Source organism: Acipenser ruthenus, chromosome 18 (assembly GCF_902713425.1).
Source record: "Acipenser ruthenus chromosome 18, fAciRut3.2 maternal haplotype, whole genome shotgun sequence".
Taxonomy (NCBI): domain Eukaryota; kingdom Metazoa; phylum Chordata; class Actinopteri; order Acipenseriformes; family Acipenseridae; genus Acipenser; species Acipenser ruthenus.
In genome coordinates, this window is record NC_081206.1 from 20065245 (window position 1) to 20079507 (window position 14263).

A 14263-nucleotide genomic window follows, 5' to 3' on the forward strand; every position below is an offset into this window, starting at 1 on the left:
TTACTCCTCCTTTTCCTTTGACCCTTGAAGCTAGGATTTCATTCTCCAGAGACCTACACAATATATTCATTGAAAGGTCAAAAATGAAAAGGAATGATGTTATACCCTGTATATAGGGAGCAGATTTCTGCTACTGATGGATCTGCTCCAAAACATACCAGAATCCCAATATCTTTCTCAATTCCCAAGTCAGTACATTTCAGTCTTGATCAGGATAATGAGGTAATACAGATTTCATTATCTATATACAACATACAGTATACAGCTCCTAGGAATACAAGTTAGAAATAATGGACTGTGTGGTTGAATAGATTGAAAATGGAGTAAGAAAAAAACATTGTGCTGAAATAAGACTAGTATCAATCTTATTTGAGTTTATTGAAAACTGGAATGGAATCTGTTTTCATAGGAAACAATAGTTTTAAATTAGTTTTAGAGATTGTTGCCACATCCAGTAGAATTCTACTTCAGACCAATTTTATTTTACAGCTTTCACACAACAGATTAAAATCCAGGATCTCCCAAGCCTTGGTCCTTTCAGCATCCTCCAGCTCGGACCCTGGATCAAGGTACATCAAAACCATCCCACATCCACTAGGAAAGAATCCTAACACTTTCTAATTTAAGTAGTAGATTTGTCAGAATTTAATAAGGTAATAACTCTCCCAAATATCTAGGGGGAACTTGCATGTACCCAATTAAGAACTGCTGGAAATGTGTTGCTGTAAGGGTTTCCCAGTGAGTCAGTTAACAGTATATCATCAGGCTGCTATTCAGATCTATGAAAATGCATTAATAAATGTGCTCATGGCATCAACAATTCATCCTTTGTCATTTTACTTTTGCTATAGTAATGTTCAAAATCTGAATCCATTATATTTTAGTATACTGATCTGGCCGATCTTGCTTTAACCCTGTCTAGGTGCAGAAATGACAGAAGGCTTACATTACACAGATTGGGTTTGTGGCCAGTTTATACATATATTAAGTAAGAAATGCATTAATGGTATCACAAACATTTTCATGGTATAATGATGATGCATAAGAGGAATGAAAGTACAGGAAAAACAGGCTTACAGCGTAAGTTCTAAAGAAGATCCAACCTGCTTAATATTTTCACTGCCAATGTTTGTTTTATTAAAATCTGTGTTTAAGCATTTTTATAATGATATAACATGATATTATTGATATAAATGCAGTGCAGTTGAGGAGTTGCAGTATATTGTAGAGTAGATCTGCTGTACTTTTATAAGGGTTATACTAACTGTTTTCCGAAGTAGGCTGCTGAAAAATCTATTCAGTTCAGACTGGTCAATTCCATATCTGTATGATTTAAACTTATCTCACCTAGTAGAAGCACTGCTTCTTGGAATGCAAGATTAGTCATCCAAACGTGAGGGTCTTGGCTGGGCTCTTGCCTCCAGGGTTTAGTAGCTTGGTAACATCCGCTGCTTACGTTCAGCAGGTGACTGGCTAAGCAGTGGGAAGCGTTCGAATTGAACAGATCAAATTGGGTAGAAAACAGGAGTAAAACTGATAGCTGATAAAACAAAGACCTATGATATTTGAGGGGGGACATTTAAAGCTATGAGGCATTACTGATGCATAGAGGGCTTTCCCACTGTTCCCTACAATGACTGCAAATGTTGTATGGCATGCTTCAGGTTTTGTGCCAGCTGTAAGTATTAATCTGTAGAACACAATGAATTCAGTGCTGTCACACTCGCAAGGGAGCCAGTGCTAGATTTAGTATTATTTCCCAACTGTTGCTATTAAGCAGCTGTGGAACACAGATTACTGTAATGTACTGTAAATATATGATTACATCATTGATAGTTAACTCTTTTTTATTGCTGTTGTTGGGACATTATGCCCTGTAAGTGTTTTATTGTACTGCTCAGAACATGAATAACACATGAAGTTGATAATTTGTTATGTGTAATGGTTCCCTGACTGCAGAGCTGAAAGCTGCAAATGTTCCTTAGTCTAAAATATTTGTAGTCCTGAAAGAGAAATTAATGATTTACAAACTAAGAGGCAATGGCAATACAATCTGAAATATCAGTTGGATATGTTAAGGCCAATATTATTGAAATTCTAGTAACATCACAGCTACCATTCAGAGGGTCATTTTTGGAATGGCAGAAAGAAAGGTGTCCAGTCTGGTTTTATGATGGTCAGAGCTGTTCTGGATTTTATCTTGTAAAGATTTAATTTGTATGATGCATTTTGAATCCAGCCTACACCAAACAAGGTGACATAAAGCTGTGGGTAACAGTACAAACGTGTGTTGTGAAGAGTGAGTCAGACAGTGAGGGGAGCATAGGTTTGCGTTCTGGCTGTGCGGAGTTGTTGGTCTTCTCTGTGGATTCCACAGGGAGTGGTGCATTTGATGAAGAATATAGTGTTTCAATTAGTTTAGAGCAGACATTTTGAAAAGAGCTTTTAAACAGACTTTAAAAGTGTAAAAAGTTGTCAGGACATTAACAATGAAATGAAAAAGTACAGGTATGTTATTTAAACAGTTGTAGCAACATGTGGGGACGTGTAACACTATATTTTCCAGAACCCCACTACTTACTCTTTAATAGTAATGGATAGTTTTATTAGATGATATTTTCAACGCAGTACTGTAGCCCATTTTGTCAGTCAGCTGCATGAACCTGTATCACCCCTGTACTGTAGGTCATCTTTGGGGAATGTTATTATTCTCACATTCTTCTGGATTACAGTACACATATAATACAATGCATTCCCCTGTATAAATACCTAGCAGAACCACTGGCAAGCCACACCATCATAAAGAACTGAGTCCAGATATTGCAGTTGTTTTAAATTGATAACACACTGGTACTTTCTAACAATGTTTGTAACCATACTATTGCCATTCCATTTTCCCACTTCAGTTATAGTAACAGTGGCCCAAACTCCCAATCCACTGAAAAAAAGTTATCACTGAAAGCAAATGTTTAATATGATGAAAAAAGAATATCTATGCCTATTGAAAATATAAAATGAAAAATGTATTGTAACCCAGATAGGTATCATTGCCATACTTCAATTAATACATTAAACATCTCCACTGTTTAGCCTAAAGGCTAAAGGCATACAATAAAGCTGTTCATTTTTAAGCACACAGTTCTCAAAAAGAGTGACATGTCCATACACGTCTTTTGTTTTGGAGCCCTAATTGAGATAGGCAATGGTAAGGGGCCTATTGTGAATAATAAATGGCAAGCTGTCAGCCTGTGAACTTAGTTTTCAAGACCTTGTTCAAATTAATGCTACATTTTGAACAGGCCTCCCCTATTGTTCTGTGCTGTGTCTGCTCGACAGAGAGTGTTTATCCCTGACATTGTTATCTGTACCCTACAGCTGAGTGAATTCCCGACAAAAGGATTTGTGAGGAGGCTGAATAATTTGTACGTGAATGTGTCTCTAGCAGAACATGAGATGGGTCTTATCTGATCTGGCAAGATTCCCTGTGTATCTTTGGTTGCGACTCTGGCACTGACGGAAGTAAGTGTTTTATTTTTTTCTTTATGAAGAACCTCGTCTTCATTCTGTTAGGTCCTATGAAGTGGTGGCAGTTTTATAATGTGTAGCCTGCTTTTTAACATTGATCCCTGAAATCCCTGAAATCCCATTACAGAGCAGATGATAAGCCTCCAATTTGCATATACTGTAACCGCAATTCTCTGCAATGATTTTATGACCTTTTGGTAAACACATGGCCATACATTTTTATTACTTACCTTGAAACAACCCTTTGGATGTGATCTATGCCATTGCTTTTACATGGATACTATTATACTACCTATTGCAACAACAAATCGCGTTCTATTCAATATTAGTCATTCTTCGCCTTAGCAATATAGTTGCATCTTAGAGGGGTAGTTGTATGAAAATCCACATCCTACAGTGTTCACTAACAGTCAAATGTTTGTTTCAACATTAAATAATTACCATTTGAAGAGTCCTATTTCATGCACTGCAATACATCACATATTTAATCTAATAAAAATACAGTAATTCAGTTAATATTGACCTTTAAGTCATTCCTTATGAAAACACCCAAAACGGTAAACATGATATTTTAATGCAAATAGGATAGCTCTAGAAACTGTCCAATTACTTCTTACTGAAACCACTTCAGTACTTCATGGGTTCATTCAACTTCATCATCAATGTGTTCTGGGTTCAAAAATCTAAGCGGGCTTTCACAACTAAATTAACTATATACCGGTTTGAACCCAGATCACAATGCTGATGCAGCTGACCTCAGAAAGAATAAGTTGTGAAAAATGTGTTAGAAAGGTTTGAAATCGCTGTCGTCTTTCTTATGTTATGTTTTAAAATCTAAATCAGTTTGCATGATGTCTGTTGCTTTCAAACTTTGAATCTGAGACTAACGTAAGACGTTTATTAGACCGGTAATCTAGGCCGTGTCTTGGGTAAACTCCTTTTGTATGACTTATTTCCATTTAAGACATGCAACCCTTTAATTAGTTATAATAAAGTTGTTTTTTGCAAAGTTATTCGTTCACTAAGATTTAATATAAACATTATTATCCAGGTTCCAGGGGACTGCAGTTAGTAACCATTGTCAATAAAGTATCTCTTTAAAAAACACTTCTTTTAATATGTTGTCTATGCCTCATTATTGCAGCGCCACATAATTTAGGCTGGCAAAAGGCAGGGCTGTGTAAGGATAGCAATTGAAAGTGCCATCCAAGAGGTGGGGTGATTATTTTAAAAACTGTTTTGACCTAGATTTTGTATAAACACATCATACAACCTAGCTTTGAGACCATGCTTGCTTTGGAGGCCTTCCAAATTTGCGGATGTGCTTTCTATCTCTCGCCAAACCTGAGTCACTTATAATCTGGCACAAGGAGCTGCAATTGTGTGTTATGGCCTAGGTGGCACAGATGAATTCCAGCATTGGCAATAAGTAGATGGCACTTCTACAGGAACGTTAACCAGGGAGAAGTGGACAGCTGCCTGGATTGCTCAGAACACTAGTGTGCTAATTCGTTAACCCTTTCGTGTCTGTAGATTGTGAGTTTGCATACCAGCAGTAATTGGGTTGGGATTTGTGCCCTCCCCTGCAATGCAACAGCTTCCCATTTCTGAAGGAAAGGGGGTGGTATTCATGTTAATGGAGTGTGCAATTAGCCTCTGGATATACCTGGGAGAAACCTGATTTGCATTTTAGATACTTTTCTGTCTAGCTAATATGGGGCACACTGCTGACCCCTTTTATATACTGTACAGCACTTAAAACTGGATGAAAGGCATAATGTTTAGATTAGGAGTCTTTGTAGTGGGGCAGAAGTGCTAGCTGGGGTTCTGATAATTATAATAATTATGAAAATGAGTTATCCAAGCTGGTCACATGTTATTTTTAAATTAAAAATGTGAAATGAATCATACTGCATCTAAGTTCAAAAAGGGTTTGGTATGATGGTCTTTTTAGAGAGTTTTTTTTTTTTTTTAATACGTTTGGGACTGCAGATGGTGGCCCTAATACTGAATAAAGGGATGGACATTTACAGTATATTTACAGTATATTGTCTTCAATTGGAGCAAATTGGGACTATAAAAAATGGTTGGCTTTTTTACTGAGATGACCTTAAAGCAAGGGTTTTTTTTTATTAAGAGGCAAGATACATTCCCCTACTGATCAAAAAACATAGATCATGGCTAAATTCCAGGTTGGAATGAGAATTCTATATAATATGTAGACTTTTCTATGACAGGCTTTTATTCAGCTTTGCTCCATATGGTACAATGGTGCTTCCCTTTCTGACAAACCACAGCTAACCTCCGCAGGGTTTACTGAGGACCCCCACACTCCTTGTTTGAAGATATTTATGCTGAGTTTCCATTGAAATATTCATGCACACTTCCACATGCTGCAGTGTGAAAATGCGCCTTCCTAGGGGAATTTGGCTGAAGGACAGCAGTGAGTATCCACAGTGTTCTTTGATGAGTGCCATAGGATATTTAATGTACCTTAAGCAATCGGTCCTTCGGCTTCTGTCTTTTTTGAAGGATTTATTTTTTTATAGGGAATCGTATTTGTCATTGTCCAGTGGCATTACTAAGATTTCCGTACTGTGAGTCACAATACCACAACTCTGATATCCCCTGACCCCCGACCCCACATGCTGTTTTTTGTCTCCCTAACCCACAGGAGTGCCACAGCCAATGAGACGATACCTCTGGCATCCTCAGCGAAGACGTCTACATGCAGCCAGGACGCAAACCTGCTCCCCCTAACTGTATGACTCACTATGTGGCCATGCTTTTACCAGGTGAGTCACTCATGGGCTAAAAACCTTTTTTAAAACTGTATGAGATACTAATAACTTTATTGCTCAATGTTATAAAACAGTAAGATATGAAAGGAGAAATCTTACATCTATGCTTACCGTATGTCAATAACTTTACAGTGAACCAGACAGGAGATTTTAAACTATAGTGATTTTTTTTAAAATTTGTTTTTCATTTTTTTAATTTTTTTTTATTTGAATGCCTCTTGAGTCTTGCGAATTAAAAATGTGTGCAATCAGCATGCACATGCTATTTTGATTGCAAGAATTATAACATAATTACATTTTTAAAAGTGGGAAATGCATTCTGGAGAAATATAATTAGAGACAGAGAAAAAATACTAATTTTAAAAGGCATGTATTGGCAAATATTGGTTAGAGGTATACAATACATTCAATTTTAATTAAACTGTCCAATGTCATTAAATTAAGCAGCATAACAGTGTATTATTCAGTCACATTTAATATCTGTTATTAAAAATACGTATATGGAGAACATATATATATATTGTAGCGAGCACAGGGATTAACGGAGACACGCACACAATAGCTCTTTTAGGTAATGCAGTTTATTAAGCAGCTAACAGCAAGTCAGCACCCTCCCCAAACACACACACACAGCCCTTCCCCACCCCAGAGCACTACTCTGCCTCTCAGGGTGACATTCACATATTTAACAAACAACACCGGAAGGGTAATAACAATTACAGGGAAATGCATGGAACAGTACTGGAACTTTTACAGTAACAACAAATAAACACAACAACAATAATTCCGTTTCTCCCCTACCATAGTTCGTACTCCCAGCATCCTCTGCTGCACATTAACCAAATGTAGGGGACTGGCTCCGGGCACAATGCCCTATTCGCCGACAGGTGGCAACGGCGAGTCAGTCCAGCCGTGCCCGTTACAATATATATATATATATATATATATATATATATATCTATATATATACAGTGCTCCCTCACTATAAGGCTCTTGATTATGACGCGCCTCGGATATAACGCTCCTACAGCATGTCCCCCAATTCCCTATACTAGTGATGTATGCAACATTTCTACAGTAAATACAGTACTGGTGTTATTCAAACTGTAAACAACTTATCAGTTTATAACACAGACATCTTATTCAGCATTTATTTTATAACTAAATAAATATTATGCCTATTGCATGGTTATCTTTCCTAATGCATTTGCTTTTTTGCTGAGAGGAGCTGCAGCTTTCTCTGGGAGACGAGCCGCTTCAGCTTCTCTTCAGCCTCGCTCCGGCAGCCGAACCTGGGGCGAGCCCATTCCCTCTTCTCCTCTCCCGACCCGCTCTCCTTGCACTTGGTTTGCTTGCCTGTCGCTTCGACTCTCGACCACCGTTTAGCCAGGCTATTTATAGTTTAAAAACTGCTAATTAAAATGATCCACGAGTTGGAATGTTACCTTTTTTTTTTTTTTTTTGTATACAGCGTTGATTACATTTTGCTTTATGCATGGTTAAATTCACAGAAAGTTACATTTTTACTTAACTATATGTGGATTACAGAGGAGGGGTTATTTTATTTTGTATTTTAGTCAGATGTGTTATGTGTCCCGCGGCGCCCCCTACCCCTTCCCCTGTTTATAACGCTCTTCGGTTATAACGCTCATATTGTGTGTCCCCCGAGACCTTCGTTATAGTGAGGGAGCACTGTGTATATATATATATATATAGTTCAGTTTGTGAGAAGTTCATGTACATGTAAAATGAAAACTTTATATTTAAACACAAATAATGATTGGATGTGTGTTTTGTAGGTGTAGGTTTACTTTCCTATGTATACAGTTAATGAGAACAACCTCCTTTTTCAGTTGACTGGTGAAAACATTTTACACCTTGCAAATGGCATTTCAAAATATAGAAGATAATGTTACCAATCTGTTGCAAATGAGGTACAGATCATCATCATTAAACATTAACATAGTGCCATATGTGTTGCCTTCAAAAAGGCATTATGGTGAAAGAGCTGTATTGGTTTTACTTGTTTACACAAATTAAGTACCAGTAGATCATTATCTTGATGTTGTTCTAATTTTATTTGATTGAGTTTTACATAGATGAATGTTTGCAGGAAGCAACTATAATTATTATTATTATTATTTATTTCTTAGCAGACGCCCTTATCCAGGGCGACTTACAATCGTAAGCAAATACATTTCAAGTGTTAGAATACAAGTAATACAATAAGAGCAAGAAATACAATAACTTTTGTTCAAGCAAAGTACAAGTGTGACAAACCACAATTCAATAATACAGCAGATAATAGTGATAGTTACATCAGGATATGATTAAATACAAAGTACTACAGGTTAAACACTTGGCAGATTACAGTATTCTGAAGTACAGGATAAGCAAAATGAAGTATGTTTGGAGGTATTGTTTAATTCTGGATTAAACCTGAATGTAATGCAGTTGCTGGAATTGCATTTGTCAAATCATCAATTTTCAGATGGCCCACAATCATGTTCAATTTTACACTAAAATAGGTTCCACCTGAAGAGAGAAATTGTCCCCACCCCTTCAGGGCCTTCTTTCCTATCAGTAACCAACCAGCTGTTTCCCCTAATGACTGACATGCTTTGTAACCAGTTAGATGGTTTGACCTCTGGGTGGAAATAGCCAAGCGAGTAAAGCAGTAATAAACTTCCTGTAAGGCAAGGCAAGCCAACTAAGCACTTTCTTTCCCAAGTGCCAGGACTTGATGTTGTGTTTTTAAAATTAAAATACCTGTACCACTAGGGGTGGGCAACTGTAATGTCTGCCACCCTCAGCAACTGTTAGTTAGTAAATGGAAAATCACAATACAAAATCATAGTTTGAGAGGAAACCATCACAGCTGCACACAGCTAGTAGTCATTTTTAAAACTACCTCACTTTAGACATTCAAATTGTAGGAGTCTTTTCAGAAGCAGACACAGTGATTGAAAAAAAAGAGTAGTAGAAATAAAAATAGAGGATAATAGACAATGCACATAATATTATATTAATTGGTAGAATATAAATATTTAGAAATGCATAAGATATCCATTTAGTCTGTATAAAAGCCTTTTCCATATGAGCACTGTAAAATGTGGTCTGTTGAGTTAAGTGTTTAGATGACATCCAGGAGTGCTTGCTGCAATCACACAACTCCCTTGTGTCACCCCACAGACTAGACTACATATTTTTCAAACCCTTTAGGGTGGTTCATATATAATTAGTGTATTGTTTTGTGTCATATAGCTGTATAAGTGTGGTTCATAAGTTCCAATGTTCTTATGGAGATAGAATAGTTCTTATCCACGTTTCCTTGAATAACCTTCTCCAGTTGTTGATATTTCTGGAGCATTCATTCGCAAATGTAACTAACGGCAACTTTCATGTATACTTAATTAAAAACAGCTGAAGAATGGTGTTCCAGCACTTTTCAGTAATAAATAATAAAAATGTATTTTCAAATTTGAAATGAATCAGTTTGTATACAATTGTGCCTCAATGTATTGGCTGCCACACTTCAAAAGAAAAAACATCAAGCGTCTTGCTGTTTCTCTGTCAAAAGCGAATACTCCTTTTCTTCCTTTCAACAGACAACTCAGACAGTTTTGGTATGCACAAAATAATGGCATTGTTAGCATCAAACAACATAGAAATGTTCACTGCTTTTTATAGTTTAACTGACATTTGAACCTGCTTTTAGTTAACTATACTAGAGCCCTGTGTTTAAAATAAAACAAAATGCAACATGTAAAAAGAAATAAAAATGAAAAATCATTATAAAGCAAACATAGAATGACATTTTTAAATTAGGAGGTTTATACAAAAACAATTTAAATAAATACTTGCCATCATAGTTGTCATGACTCCGCCATTACCATAGACACGGTCCGAAGGGAAACGGAAGCTCTGATAAGCACTTGCGCAGATGTATAGTTTGGAGTGAGTCGTTTGGGAATTCAAATTGTGATGGAAGAGAAGAGACATTTGTTTCTAAAATGCCTAAAGCGCGCATAACAATTTAACAACGCTGCAAAGAGGGGATGTATGCAGCTGACGGTGACAAAATAATGATGTGCAGATTTTGCAACTGTCAGCTGGAATGGGAGTCGAAAGATACCATCGTTAAGCATTAGCTGTTTATTCCTTTTGGGGAAAATATGGCTTGTTTGCTTATATTTTGTATTAGTAAGCTAATTCGTTGTTTTATTTCAAGTGGTGCTAACTTTGCACTATACAAAATACAATATAGTTTCAGGTACCAATCTGCCACCTCAAATGGTCAGACATAAAGGGATAATACCCTAACAAGTGCAGCAAATAATTGGAAATAGTTATGCATTTGCCAGAAATGATTGCATAACAGTATTTGGTTTTGGATGTTTAACAATAAAGGCATGCTTATAAGCAACACAATTACAGACATATGAGATTATTTTATGGATACTGCGTCCATTTTTTTAAAATAGCCTGAACCCATAAAATCAGGAAAATATCAACAAGTGCCAATAATGGTCAGTAAAAATGTTGTTTGAAACATTTTGATACTCGCCAAAATATACTAGCTTGGTGTAAATCTTTATTATAAAGTCATTTTAGTTTATATGCTGTTTTCAGTATGTTTTCAGGTTGTTCCATTGACTTAACCCTTTCTTCTTTAGAAACTATAAAAAGGCGATACTTCTTCAAAAATAGCATCTATTCACTCAGGACAATCTTGCGTTAAATAACCACCTTTATTATAATACAAAATGTTGTAGATTTCCAAAACATTGAACCCCAAAAATGGTTAAAGAAAAATAAAAAGTAGAATAAAAATTGTAGCACAGCCTCATCCTTCGGAGCGTTACAGTGCCGCCTGCTTAAAAACAAATAATAAAATAAAGAATCTATGTGATGCGTTCATACCGGTGAACAAAAAATATTAGGCAGAGGAGCATCGTATACTCCAACCCCCCCCCCCCCCCCCCACAGGACAAGGCTGGGAGTGAGAGGTGGTGGTAGTTGGAGAGGAGGTCGTAAATCGAAGCACGGCAGAACTGCGTTTGTGAAGTAGGTTTATATACCTAATAGGCTGATCGGAACTTCCAGGTAATTGGCTTGAGATTGACCAATGAATAAATGTGATGTACTAGGAACTGTACTATTGATACTATAGATTTCCTGCCAGAAAACCTTGCAAGCTTTATATTCCGGGAGCTGCGAGGTAATCACAATCTATGACAAACCTACTGCATTAGAAGTGGAAAACCCTGGGATTTAGGCTGAACCCTTTAAACTCTATGCTTGTTGTTTCTTGAATTGGCTACTAACTGCTATCACTATGCAACGGAAGGCTACTCCCTTATAACCTGGGTATTCACTGGGAGTGTGCACAAAGGTGCACAAAGGTGCAGATTCTTATTGAATGCTCTATACTATAACACCTTAGACTGAGAGGGCTAATTTGGGGGGCATATCTCATTTTAGATTTTTTACTTCAAATCCTATTTGCAACACCAATTGCATTTGTCTAGTTAATACGCCTCTTGTGCTATTTTTTTTTTTTTTTTAAGAACTAAATCATACATGCTTAAAGTTTTAAGTACAGTATGTGTCACTTTTTTGGCAGACATGCTTTTTGGAAAGCACTGAAATAAAAACCAAGCCTTGACAGAATGTATTTATGTGCATTTGTTGAAAGCTGTGCCCAAACATGCAACTGTTTAAAAATAATCGTTATTGCTTTATTGTATTACAGTGTATTTTAATTAGAATATTCCCAGGACTAGAACATTATATATCAAATTTGTAATGTTTTTCTTATTATTTGCACACCTTTTTGGTAGCATTGTACAATGGTCTAGACTTGAAAAATACACATGCTGCCAATCTTTGTGCGAATGAAGAATTGCATTATGGGTAGCTCTCAACAAAGGAGGAGAAAAACATGCCAAGAGCAAAGACAAAAATGTGTTAGATAATGGATGGCTTATTTCCTGTAACTATTGGACAGGCACAGTGTCACTAACACCACAGATACAACCACAACACATAGACACACACACACACACTGCAGTACAGTAATGGTATGATAAATGTTTTGAGCTAATGAGATTATTGCTATTTTTTAATGGTGAAATTCCTCAATTGTGTTATAAACTACTATTAAAGCTACTGTCACTGATATGATTGAAAAAAACAGGTTTATCCTCCATTCAGTCCAACTGGTAAATGTATGCCTTGTTAAAATCCCTGTTGTAATCAGCCAGTAGATTTTTTTTACCAGTGTTTTAATTTGCAGTAATGCTGGGGAGACAGAAGGGCAAATTTTGTTGAGCAGCACAAGGAAAGCAAGACAGGAGACAATTCAGGCCCCTCCATTTGAATACCCATCCCCTAACACAACTATTGCCTTTGATTATATCTTAATCTCATATACACCAACAGCTAGCCAATATGCATGTACTGTAACAACCTCCAATATTTTTTGCAGTAATTATAGTTCCATGGATTCAAAACTCTGACTAGCTTAATATGGTATGCAATCCTTAGAAACATACACAATACCTCATTATGACATAAGGTAGAAACAGAGCCCAACGAATAAAAAATAATTTGTGGTAATTGACCTTAATCCATGATAATTATCTATTTTTATATGTAATTCACAGCTAAGAGTAATATACAGTTGAGTTCAGTTATATAAGGCCATGTCTGTCTGTTCTGCAAAGGGAATCTGGCTCTTTTGGTTTTAATAGGCAACTTGTTAATAAGTAAACCTGGTGACAGTGTCTATCCCTCCATCACCTTGATATGCAGTCATGCGAAGTATGCTGATTTGCCTTTCCAGATGTTCCTTACACACATTCTAGATCTTTCATTTTTCTAAGTCACTTTGCATTCTGATTATTTGTATATTCTGTGGTTGAGTGGGTTCTCTTGCGGCAGTTAAGGCTCAGTGTGGAAAATGATTGCCCCAAGTGTCCCGACAGAGTGGGCAATATTGCTCAGAGGAATTCACCTTTTTAAGACAAGAGAAACAGTTTTCCACCATAAGGTGAAAACTACATCAAAGTCTGCTTACTCTTATTCTTTAAACTCTTATTAAAAATGAACTAAGATGTGTGGCTGCAGCTGGTAGGGTGGCCTCAGAAGGCACTATTGACATCTTTACTACAAACTGCAAGCAAAACTATTTTTGGTCATGTGACCCTGCATTATTCAATTGGGATACACGTTTCATTTAATGGTTTAATAAACTGAATTGGTAAATTAAGAATTTAGAACAACAAAATAAAGCCACCCAACATGTCTTGAGCTCAAAACATCCAGCAAAACAGATGTGCAACATACAGTAGAAGGGGCTAACATTATGTAAGGCTAAACCCTTATTATTAATAGGTTCCCTTCCACACGCACACCCCCATCTTTGTGTGTGGTTCTTAGATATGCATCTGTCTCATACGCATGCCTTAAGGTCAAAAAAGCAGCAAACTCCATTACGCCAGCTAACACCTAACCTGTTATGAAAACATGTTATGTGTAGCACATGCTAAAGTTCAAGAAAAGGAAAACAAAATAATTAAAACAATAAAAGGTAGGATTTATCTACTGAAAACAATGTAAGTGATACAAAGCAAAGACCTCTGAGGGTTTTTTAGCTCTTGTCAGATGGAACACAAAGGCGGTCATTACTCTTATCTTCTTATCTGATTTTGATGGTGGTGGAGGTGTAATTCAGCCAGAAAACAGGATACAGCTGATTCAATACCCTTTTTGAAGCCAGCACTCTCATTAAATGTTTCATATCCAGTGTTTAAAAATAGGGCTATTCATATTATATATATATATATATATATATATATATATATATATATATATATATATATATATATATATATATATATATATATATATATATATATATATAGAGAGAGAGA